The sequence below is a fragment of the Hyperolius riggenbachi genome, chromosome 4 (genome assembly GCF_040937935.1).
Source record: "Hyperolius riggenbachi isolate aHypRig1 chromosome 4, aHypRig1.pri, whole genome shotgun sequence".
Lineage (NCBI taxonomy): Eukaryota > Metazoa > Chordata > Amphibia > Anura > Hyperoliidae > Hyperolius > Hyperolius riggenbachi.
The window spans coordinates 383,317,932-383,330,872 of record NC_090649.1 but is presented as its reverse complement, the minus strand read 5'-3'; positions in this window follow the sequence as shown (position 1 = coordinate 383,330,872).

Below are 12,941 nucleotides of genomic sequence, written 5' to 3'. Positions count from 1 at the left end.
GAATCTTTGGACCACTTTGGCAACTTTTACTGCAAATCAAATGAATGTGTCTGACTGTATTGTGTGTGCAGCGGCTAGACCGCAGATTGCTCTGGTACCAGTAGTGGCGAGTGGGTCTGAATTAGAATGTATGATACAAAGTATGATAAGTGTGAATCAACCACGGAACTGTACTACAGAGAGAGTCCGTATGAAGGTACCAGGCACGCCGCAGCGTGCATTTGCTACAGCCAGCAATCTTACGTGCTATAATAGATCTGCCCCCAGTAACCATCCAATGATCAAGTATTGTGGAGAAATAGTGGAGATAACCAATGATAAAGGGTTAAGCCTAGGAACAAAATGGCAGTTAGAAGATACTTGGTGGACTTGTGAACCCAACAAAGCAGAATCATCATTGCCACCAGAATGGAAAGGGTTGTGTGCCCCTGTCTGGATGATAGAACATGTCACTATATTGCCCTATGAGTCCTTTAAAATTTTGGTGGATAAAAAGGTACACCGGAGTAAAAGGGAGGCACCAAAAGGGAGTTTGGACCCATATGTATATATTGATGCAATAGGGGTCCCCAGAGGGGTGCCAGACGAGTTCAAGGCTAGGAACCAAATTGCTGCAGGGTTTGAGTCCATTTTCCTATGGCCAACAGTTAACAAAAATGTAGATTGGATTAATTAATTTTATTACAATCAGCAAAGATTTGTTAATTATACTAGAGATGCTATCGAAGGTTTGGCAGAACAACTGAAAGCAACATCATTAACAGCACTGCAGAATAGAATTGCATTAGATATGCTGTTGGCAGAGAAGGGGGGTGTATGTGAATTTTTTGGGGAACAATGTTGTACCTATATTCCAGATAATACATCCCCTGATGGAAAAGTGACAGTGGCTCTTCAGCAGTTAAAAGACCTATCCGAAGAGCTGAAACGAAACTCAGGTGTTTCAAACCCAATAACAGACTGGTTACAGAACTGGTTTGGAAGCTGGACTTCATTTTTTCAGAGTTTTGGTATCGCATTCCTAACTGTTCTTATGGTTCTGTTCCTACTAGCCTGCTGTATTTTTCCAATGCTGAGAACATTTTTTGCAAGGTTGATAGATAAGCATATGAGTACTACTATGTATGCAGCCTTAGCACAGCATGATGAAGAAGCATACGGTGATTTGGGAGGAGATTATGATGGTATGCTGGAGGGAGATGACCAGGCCAACGTGTGAGGCAATAATTCCAGCTCACGGCCAGAGCCTGATTTTTGTTTTTGATCATTTCACTTTTATGCCCTGACTTGCTGTAGTGCATACCCATTTGCAGCAAAGGGGAGTAGAAGGCTGTGTTTGCTTGAATCTCTAACCCCTGTAGTGGAGACACATTTGCAGATACCTGAGGTTTAGGTAAACATAAGCACAGAAATGTGAATGTAAATATTCCTTTTATACACATATGTAATCAAGCCACAACCCACAGTATTAATTATAAACAGGAGGGAAATGTGGAAAGAATTTTATAATTAAATCTGTTAATCTTTATGTATACCCTGTATATCATGTATATTCTGTGTAACCTATGTGACTATACAGACCACATGCACAAGATTAGATTATTGTGTTAGAATGACACTTTAAGTTAACCAAGGAGTTATCACAATAATCACTGAATATATGTTTTGAACCATTCACTGTGTATAGTTTTCAATATTTCTTCACAGTAAGCCAGAACGACCTTCAGATCTCCCAGTGTCACTCTGTACCAAGCACGGGGCAGTGAGTTGAAAAAGAACAGCCTAAAACCAGTTCTCTGAAAGTATGGGTGATTTTGAAGGACATAAGACAAGGAACTGACGTCAGAGGATTTCTTCTCCCTGTTGACTTTCACTTATTCATGAGGGACACAGAGGAAGAACGACCCCACCTAAAAGGAGGAACTGGACATGATGATTGGACTTTTAACAAGAAAGAACTGCCCAAAGGGAGGAATATTTTATTATATTCATTAGGTTTAAAAACCTCTGCGCACAGGAAGAATTGGCTTTTCTTTGCTTAGCAGGATTTGTGTAGCTACAATCCATATATATATATGCTGGCTGAGAAACGCCCTTGTACAAGAAATAAAGGTTTCTAAGGTTTTGGCAACTGAACGAAGAGTGTCTCATAAGTGAGTTTATTTACTTTTAACAGTGGAGAGGGTGTGTATAGCTATCCTATCACAAGCAAACCAGCACATTCAAGTCTTAGTGCCTGAGCCCGACAAAGCCGTCAGAGGAAAGAAGATTAGATTATATAACAGAGATAATACAGCCACTGTGCAACTAGGAAAGGCTGCAGTAAGACAGACCCCATTAGAACAGTTATAGGAACTTATAGGATAGAAAATATAAGGCCGAAAATTTTGTTACAGAGTCTCTTTAACCTCCCTGGCGGATAATTTTTTTTGCCAAATAGGCAATAATCCTTTTTTTTTGTAATTTTTTTTTGTTTCATGTAAAGCTACCAGAGTGGTAGCTACATGAAACACCACTAGAGGGCGCATGTGTCCCTCTAGTGCGATCGTCGCCGGCATCAATAACAAAAAGGGGAACGCGTAACTAACGCGCTCCCCTGTTTGGCTTCTCCTGTTGCCATGGCGACGATCGGAATGACGTCATGGACGTCAGCCGACGTCCTGACGTCAGACGCTTCCGATCCAGCCCATAGCGCTGCCCGGTACTCATTGGTCCGGGCAGCACAGGGCGGGGGCCTTCTTCTGCCGCTGTGTGCGGGCGATCGCCGCAGAGCGGCGGCGATCAAGCTGTGCGCGCGGCAAGAAAAGTGCTAGCTGCGCGCACAGCACTTTAAATGGCGAAAATCACCCCACCAGGGGCTGAGATATCTTCCTGCGCGGCATAGCCCGAGCTCAGCTCGGGCTTACCGCCAGAAAGGTTAAGCAATGAGCTCCAAATCTTTCAGGTTGGAGGGTCTTCTTACCATCACCCTGATATTTCACTCCCTCCACATATTCTCAATTGGATTCAAGTCAGGACTCTGACTGGGCCACTCCAAAACGTTAATGTTGTTGTCTGCTAACCATTTCTTCACCAATTTTGCTTTGTGTTTTGGGTCATTGTCATGCTGAAATGTCCACTGGTAGCCAAGGCCAAGTTTCTCTGCAGCCTGCCTGATGTTGTCTTTGAGAATCCTCATGCATTGCTCTTTTTTCATGGTGCCGTTTACTGGGATTAGGTTCCCTGGTCTGGTGGCTGGAAAACACCCCCAAAGCATTAGGTTCCCACCACCATGTTTGACAGTGGGGATGGTTTTCTTCGGGTTGAAGGATTCTCCTTTTTTACGCCACATGAAGGAAACATCATTGTGGCCAATCAATTTAAATTTTTGTGTCATTTGACCATAACATAGAAGACCAAAATTCTTCTTTTTTGTTCAGATGAGCATTTGCAAAGGTCAAACGAGCTTTTGTGTGCCTTATCTGTAGAAGTGACATCCTCCTTGATCTGCATCCGTGGTGGAACCCAGAAGTGTGCAGTATCCGCTGGATAGTCTGCCTTGAGATATTGCCACCAGCAGAGCCCAGATTCACCAGGATGGCCTTGGTGGTGATCCTTTGATTATTTTTCAACTCTCTCACTATCCTCCTGGCTAGCACAGGTGTTACTTTTGGCTTCCAACCACATCCTCTGATATTTTCCAATGTGGAATATCTTGCATTTTATAATGATACTTTGCACTGTAGCCACTGGAACTGGAAAACATTTAGAAATGGCCTTGTAGCCCTTTCCTGACTTGTGAGTAGCCCTATTGCGCAGGTCCTTACTGAGCTTCTTTGTCTTAGCCATGACTGTCCACAAACCAACTGCACAGAAATGCAGTTTTTCACCTGTTGAGTTTATTAAAACAGTTGGTCACATTTAACCACTTGAGGACCTAGGGCTTTCTACCCCTTAAAGAGACTCTGAAGCGAGAATAAATCTCGCTTCAGAGCTCATAAATAGCAGGGGCACGTGTGCCCCTGCTAAAACGCCGCTATCCCGCGGCTAAACGGGGGTCCCTTCACCCCCAACCCACCCCCCGCAAAAGAGTGTCGTAGAAAGGTCGCAGATTTATTGCTTCCTGGAGGCAGGGCTAACGGCTGCAGCCCTGCCTCCAGTCGCGTCTGTCAGCGGCGCATCGCCGCCTCTCCCCCGCCCCTCTCAGTGAAGGAAGACTGAGAGGGGCGGGGGAGAGGCGGAGATACGCGCTGACAGACGCGCGTGGGGCAGGGCTGCGGCGGTTAGCCCTGCCCCAACCAGGAAGCGCTCCCCCGCTGCACCGAGGGGGATTTAGGGGTGAAGGGACCCCCGTTAAGCCGCGCTATAGCGGCGTTTTAGCAGGGGCACACGTGCCCCTGCTATTTATGAGGTCTGAAGCGAGATTTATTCTCGCTTCAGACTCTCTTTAAGGACCGGCCACTTTTTTTCCATTCAGACCACTGCAGCTTTCACGGTTTATTGCTCGCTCATACAACCTACCACATAAATGAATTTTGGCTCCTTTTCTTGTCACTAATAAAGCTTTCTTTTGATGCTATTTGATTGCTCCTGCGATTTTTACTTTTTATTATATTCATCAAAAAAGACATGAATTTTGGCAAAAAAATGATTTTTTTAACTTTCTGTGCTGACATTTTTCAAATAAAGTAAAATTTCTGTATACATGCAGCGCGAAAAATGTGGACAAACATGTTTTTGATAAAAAAAAAACCCATTCAGTGTATATTTATTGGTTTGGGTAAAAGTTATAGCGTTTACAAACTATGGTGCAAAAAGTGAATTTTCCCATTTTCAAGCATCTCTGACTTTTCTGACCCCCTGTCATGTTTCATGAGGGGCTAGAATTCCAGGATAGTATAAATACCCCCCAAATGACCCCATTTTGGAAAGAAGACATCCCAAAGTATTCACTGAGAGGCATAGTGAGTTCATAGAAGATATTATTTTTTGTCACAAGTAAGCGGAAAATGACACTTTGTGAGAAAAAAAAAAAAAAAAAAAAAGTTTCCATTTCTTCTAACTTGCGACAAAAAAAAATGAAATCTGCCACGGACTCACCATGCCCCTCTCTGAATACCTTGAAGGGTCTACTTTCCAAAATGGGTCATTTGTGGGGTGTGTTTACTGTCCTGACATTTTGGGGGGTGCTAAATTGTAAGCACCCCTGTAAAGCCTAAAGGTGCTCATTGGACTTTGGACCCCTTAGCGCAGTTAGGCTGCAAAAAAGTGCCACACATGTGGTATTGCCGTACTCAGGAGAAGTAGTATAATGTGTTTTGGGGTGTATTTTTACACATACCCATGCTGGGTGGGAGAAATATCTCTGTAAATGACAATTTGTTAATTTTTTTTACACACAATTGTCCATTTACAGAGATCTTTCTCCCACTCAGCATGGGTATGTGTAAAAATACACCACAAAACACATTATACTACTTCTCCTGAGTACGGCGATACCACATGTGTGGCACTTTTTTGCACCCTAACTGCGCTAAAGGGTCCAAAGTCCAATGAGTACCTTTAGGATTTCACAGGTCATTTTGAGAAATTTCGTTTCAAGACTACTCCTCACGGTTTAGGGCCCCTAAAATGCCAGGGCAGTATAGGAACCCCACAAATGACCCTATTTTAGAAAGAAGACACCCCAAGGTATTCCGTTAGGAGTATGGTGAGTTCTTAGAAGATTTTATTTTTTGTCAAAAGTTAGCGGAAAATGACACTTTGTGAAAAAACACAATTAAAATCAATTTCCGCTAACTTGTGACAAAAAATAAAATCTTCTATGAACTCGCCATACTACTAACGGAATACCTTGGGGTGTCTTCTTTCTAAAATGGGGTCATTTGTGGGGTTCCTATACTGCCCTGGCATTTTAGGGGCCCTAAACCGTGAGGAGTAGTCTTGAAACGAAATTTCTCAAAATGACCTGTAAAATCCTAAAGGTACTCATTGGACTTTGGGCCCTTTAGCGCAGTTAGGGTGCAAAAAAGTGCCACACATGTGGTATCGCCATACTCGGGAGAAGTAGTACAATGTGTTTTGGGGTGTATTTTTAAACATACCCATGCTGGGTGGGAGAAATACCTCTGTAAATGGACAATTGTGTGTAAAAAAATCAAAAGATTGTCATTTACAGAGGTATTTCTCCCACCCAGCATGGGTATGTGTAAAAATACACCCCAAAACACATTATACTACTTCTCTCGAGTACGGCGATACCACATGTGTGGCACTTTTTTGCACCCTAACTGCACTAAGGGGCCCAAAGTCCAATGAGTACCTTTAGGATTTCACAGGTCATTTTTGTTTCAAGACTACTCCTCGCGGTTTAGGGCCCCTAAAATGCCAGGGCAGTATAGGAACCCCACTAATGACCCCATTTTAGAAAGAAGACACCCCAAGGTATTCCGTTAGGAGTATGGTGAGTTCATAGAAGTTTTTATTTTTTTGTCACAAGTTAGCGGAAATTGATTTTAATAGTTTTTTTTCACAAAGTGTCTTTTTCCGCTAACTTGTGACAAAAAATAAAATCTTCTATGAACTCACCATACTCCGTACGGAATACCTTGGGGTGTCTTCTTTCTAGAATGGGGTCATTTGTGGGGTTCCTATACTGCCCTGGCATTTTAGGGGCCCTAAACCGTGAGGAGTAGTCTTGAAACCAAATGTCGCAAAATGACCTGTGAAATCCTAAAGGTACTCATTGGACTTTGGGCCCCTTAGCGTACTTAGGGTGTAAAAAAGTGCCACACATGTGGTACCGCCGTACTCAGGAGAAGTAGTATAATGCGTTTTGGGGTGTATTTTTACACATACCCATGCTAAGTGGGAGAAATATCTCTGTAAATGACAATTGTTTGATTTTTTTACACACAATTGTCCATTTACATAGAAATTTCTCCCACCCAGCATGGGTATGTGTAAAAATACACCCCAAAACACATTATACTACTTTTCCTGAGTACGGCGGTACCACATGTGTGACACTTTTTTGCAGCCTAGGTGCGCTAAGGGGCCCAACGTCCTATTCACAGGTCATTTTGAGGCATTCGTTTTCTAGACTACTCCTCGCGGTTTAGGGCCCCTAAAATGCCAGGGCAGTATAGGAACCCCACAAGTGACCCCATTTTAGAAAGAAGACACCCCAAGGTATTCTGTTAGGAGTATGGTGAGTTCATAGAAGATTTTATTTTTTGTCAAAAGTTAGCGGAAAGTGACACTTTGTGGAAAAAAACCAATAAAAATCAATTTCCGCTAACTTTTGACAAAAAATAAAATCTTCTATGAACTCGTCATACACCTAACAGAATACCTTGGGGTGTCTTTTTTTCTAAAATGGGGACACTTGTGGGGTTCCTATACCGCCCTGGCATTTTACGGGCCCAAAACCGTGAGTAGTCTGGAAACCAAATGTCTCAAAATGACTGTTCAGGGGTATAAGCATCTGCAAATTTTGATGACAGGTGGTCTATGAGGGGGCGAATTTTGTGGAACCGGTCATAAGCAGGGTGGCCTTTTAGATGACAGGTTGTATTGGGCCTGATCTGATGGATAGGAGTGCTAGGGGGGTGACAGGAGGTGATTGATGGGTGTCTCAGGGGGTGGTTAGAGGGGAAAATAGATGCAATCAATGCACTGGGGAGGTGATCGGAAGGGGGTCTGAGGGGGATCTGAGGGTTTGGCCGAGTGATCAGGAGCCCACACGGGGCAAATTAGGGCCTGATCTGATGGGTAGGTGTGCTAGGGGGTGACAGGAGGTGATTGATGGGTGTCTCAAGGTGTGATTAGAGGGGGGAATAGATGCAAGCAATGCACTGGCGAGGTGATCAGGGCTGGGGTCTGAGGGCATTCTGAGGGTGTGGGCGGGTGATTGAGTGCCCTAGGGGCAGATAGGGGTCTAATCTGATAGGTAGCAGTGACAGGGGGTGATTGATGGGTAATTAGTGGGTGTTTAGGGTAGAGAACAGATGTAAACACTGCACTTGGGAGGTGATCGGACGTCGGATCTGCGAGCGATCTATTGGTGTGGGTGGGTGATCAGATTGCCCGCAAGGGGCAGGTTAGGGGCTGATTGATGGGTGGCAGTGACAGCGGGTGATTGATGGGTGGCAGTGACAGGGGGTGATTGATGGGTGGCAGTGACAGGGGGTGATTGATGGGTGATTGATAGGTGATTGACAGGTAATCAGTGGGTTATTACAGGGGAGAACAGATGTAAATATTGCACTGGCGAATTGATAAGGGGGGGGTCTGAGGGTAATCTGAGCGAGTAGGCGGGTGATTGGGTGCCCGCAAGGGGCAGATTAGGGTCTGATCTGATGGGTAACAGTGACAGGTGGTGATAGGGGGTGATTTATGGGTGATTGATGGGTAATTAGTGGGTGTTTAGAGGAGAGTAAACGCTGCGCTTGGGTGGTGATCTGATGTCGCATCTGCGGGCGATCTATTGGTGTGGGTGGGTAATCAGATTGCCCGCAAGGGGCAGGTTAGGGGCTGATTGTTGGGTGGCAGTGACAGGGGGTGACAGGGGGTGATTGATGGGTGATAGGTGATTGGCAGGTGATTGACAGGTGATCAGTGGGTTATTACAGGGAAGGATAGATGTAAATAATGCCCTGGCGAATTGATAAGGGGGGGTCTGAGGGTAATCTGAGCGTGTAGGCGGGTGATTGGGTGCCCGCAAGGGGCAGATTAGGGTCTGATCTGATAGGTAACAGTGATAGGGGGTGATTGATGGGTAATTAGTGGGTGTTTAGAGAAGATAACAGATGTAAACAATACATTTGGGAGGTAATCTGACGGCGGGTTTGCGGGCGATCTAATGGTGTGGGTGGGTGATCAGATTGCCCGCAAGGGGCAGGTTAGGGGCTGATTGATGGGTGGCAGTGACAGGGGGTGACAGGGGGTGATTGATGGGTGATAGGTGATTGGCAGGTGATTGACAGGTGATCAGTGGGTTATTACAGGGAAGAACAGATGTAATGAATGCACTGGTGAATTGATAAGGGGGGGTCTGAGGGCAATCTGAGCGTGTGGGCGGGTGATTGGGTGCCCGCAAGGGGCAGATTAGGGTCTGATCTGATAGGTAAAAGTGACAGGTGGTGATAGGGGGTGATTGATGGGTGATTGATGGGTAATTAGTGTGTGTTTAGAGGAGAGAATAGATGTAAACAATGGATTTGGGAGGTGATCTGATGTCGGATCTGCGGGCGATCTATTGGTGTGGGGGGGTGATCAGATTGCCCGCAAGGGGCAGGTTAGGGGCTGATTGATGGGTGGCAGTGACAGGGGGTGATTGATGGGTGATTGACGGGTGATTGACGGGTGATTGACAGGTGATTGACAGGTGATTGACAGGTGATCAGGGGGGATAGATGCATACAGTACATTGTGGGGGGTGGTCTGGGGGGGTCTGGGGAGAATCTGGGGGGTTGGGGGGTGATCAGGAGGGAGCAGGGGGCAGGGAGGGGGGGTATTAAAAAAAAATAGCGTTGACAGATAGTGACAGGGAGTGATTGATGGGTGATTAGGGGGGTGATTGGGTGCAAACAGGGGTCTGGGGGGTGGGCAGGGGGGGGGGTCTGATGGGTGCTGTGGGCGATCTGGGGCGGGGGGGGAGAAAATCAGTGTGCTTGGTGCAGACTAGGGTGGCTGCAGCCTGCCCTGGTGGTCCCTCGGACACTGGGACCACCAGGGCAGGAGGCAGCCTGTATAATACACTTTGTAAACATTACAAAGTGTATTATACACTTTGTATGCGGCGATCGTCGGGTTAACATCCCGCCGGCGCTTCCGTATGGCCGGCGGGATGTTGCGGCGAGTGAGCGGCGACAGGCGGAGGCGGAGGATCGCGTCACGGATGACGCGATCGCTCCGCCCATGCCCAAACAAGGACCGCCGCATTTTGTCAATACGGCGGTCCTTGCGGCGTCTGCTTCCCGGCCGCCATTTGTCTATTCGGCGGTCGGGAAGTAGTTAATTAGGGTAATTAGGATGCTTTAGAATGGCTTGGACTGTTTGGAATGGTATAGAACTTTGGATTTTCCCACAGACTGTGACAGTTTGTTAAGGGTATGAAAAATTTTGGACTGGACACTTTTTGCTCAAATGTAAATAAAAGCTGAGAAATATTTTTTTTTCCCCTACAATAATGCCTCTTGTCAGTGGCGTAGCTAAGGAGCTATGGGCCCTGATGCAAGTTTTACATTGGGGCCCCCCATACATACATATACATAACAATTGATATGACACACCAAAACCTGCCAATGGCAACAAGAGTGTCTGCGGTGCAAGAAGGGGATGGGGAGCAGTTTTGTTAATGATTACCACTATTCAAAGTATCTATAGAAGTGATTATTATGAGCACAGGACCAATAAAGAGCTAATACTGCAGTTGAGGGGAGGCCTCTCGGGGCCCCTCTGGCCCAAGGGCCCAGATGCGGTCGCAACCTCTGCACCCCCTATTGCTACGCCCCTGCCTCTTGTACATTGTCTTATTATCTTTTGTGAGACACCTATGTCATTTCCCATAAAAAAAATTACTTGCTGGTTGAAAAAAAGGAACTTTAAGTCAAAATTTGCCAGGGGTATGAATAATTATGGGCAGCACTGTACCTGCACAAATGTAGGACCAGGAAACCTTCGTGCCCACAGTCGGGGTTAAAGTGAACCGAGCACCATTTCTAGCGCCCAGAGCACCCAGGCCATCTCAATAGCACATTAAAAATGCATATTAACAATTTAGCTTATTCAGGGCCAGTTCTAGACTTTTTGCTGTTTGAGGCAAACTTGTGAGGATGGGCCCCACGATTTGAAATGTTCACACAGAACCCGATAATTTAGTCTGTTAAATTTAATGTTCTCACATGACATGCTGTAGCTCTACACAATAGCACACTGGCTGGCTGTCGGTCTGTGACAAACAAACTGCTCACCCTCCATTCCTCCTCAATCAGGGCAGCAGTGCCGCCTCCTCCCTTCTGCTGTGCAAGTAAAATAAAACACTACTGCTCTCCTGCCTCCCCCTACTCACTCACTGTCAGACTCCTCACACAGAACAACACGCTACTTTTCCCCAATGATGACCTCTTCACCTCGCTCTCCTCTCGCTTTTCCTCCTACTTTCACTGCATGCTGTAGGTGTAAACACAGTACAAAAATGCTTCCGCTGTTATCTCTGCACCTGATGCAAATGTTTCACCTTGCCTCATGAGAGAACCGGCCCTGGGCTCATTACTAAAGCTCCATTCTACCTCTTCTTTTTACATTTAAAGGACAACTGAAGTAAGAAGAATATGGAGGCTGCCATATGTATTTCTTTAAAAAAATATATATATATATATTTGACTGCACACCCTGCTCATCCATGTGGCTGCAGTCTGAATAACACCAGAAAGCTAATCTTGTCAGATCTGACAATAATTGCATGACGGGTGTGGTGGATCACCCCGCCAAGACATTGTTTTTTTTTCCATCCTTTTTATAATTCCAAATATATTTAGATCTGATAATAATGTCAGAAACACCTGATCTGCTGCATTCTTGTTCAGGCTCTATGGCTGAAAGTGTTAGAGGCAGAGGATCAGCAAGAGAGTCAGACCACTGGTATTGCTTAAAAGGAAATAAATATTGCAGCCTCCATCTTCCTCCTAAAAGTTGTCCTTTAAAGTGGATCCGAGATGAAAAACTACCTATAACAAGTAACTTGTCTATATATCTTATTTAAAGTTTAGATAGTTTACACAGCAAATCTAGCTGCAAACAGCTTTAATAGAATATAATTATTTCTTCCTGTGATACAATGACAGCAGCCATGTTGTTTGTAAACATTACACAGTGGCAGGCTTATCTGTATCTTGAGCAAAAAAAACTGTTCCCCCCTCCCCTCTGCCTCTGAAATCTCTGGCTAGTAATACCTCCCCCTTCTCCTGCCCAGAGTGAGCTCTCATGAGCCCTTGCAACTGTCTGAAAGTGCCTTGGCTCTCTGAAAACCTGTGGGTGTGGTTTGTTTAGTTTATAGGGAATTAGAGTATTAAAACAAAAACAAAAAAGTATTTGGCTTGAGGAATGCCCTATAAACAATAGGAAAGGAACACAATTATGCAATGAGTAAAAGTTCATCTCGGATCCACTTTAAATAATTGTTAGAGGCTTTTATTGCTCTACTTCCGTGGCCTGCCATCCACAGAAAGATCATGCAGATAAGATTTGCTGTAATTACCATTAGCAATGAGCAAACAAAAGCTTTCATCAGTGGGGGGAGGACACACTACACACTACTTCAAACAGTTTAGAGAGGGAAGGGGAGGGGAAGAAAATGGCAGCTCCAACAGTGATTAGAAGACAGGCAAAACTGTAAAAAAAAAGAAAGCTGCTTGGATCCCTTTAACTTAATTACCCCCAAAAATGTCCTTCCTTAAAGTGAGCCTGATCTAAGTAAAATTATTTAAAATATTATATTATTATTATAAAATAAGCACATGATGTACCTGCAAATTAATATTACATACTTACCTCACTGTCAGTTCCTCTTAGCTCACCATTTTCTTCCATCAACAGTTCTGACAAGCAGGGGTGCTCGGATACCACTTTTTAAAATCCGAATTGATCCGGATCCAGATACCCAGATATCCGGATCGGCAATCCAAATCCGAACATTTAGATATCCTCGTTCATGCGGATATCCGAACGCATTATCCGGGCGGATTCGGATATCTGGATAGAAAAAGCAGAAGTGCCCTTTAAATTGCTTTAAAAACGTTTTTAAGGGTACATGAGGCATGTAGCATCATTATTTTCTTTAAAGGAAAACACTAATTGATGATGTGGGGACTTAAAATCCCCCCCCCCCCAAAAAAAAGGCTGTCAATTAACATCAGGCCTAGGTTCCAGACAGCGGTCGTGCAGCCCACATTGTGTCC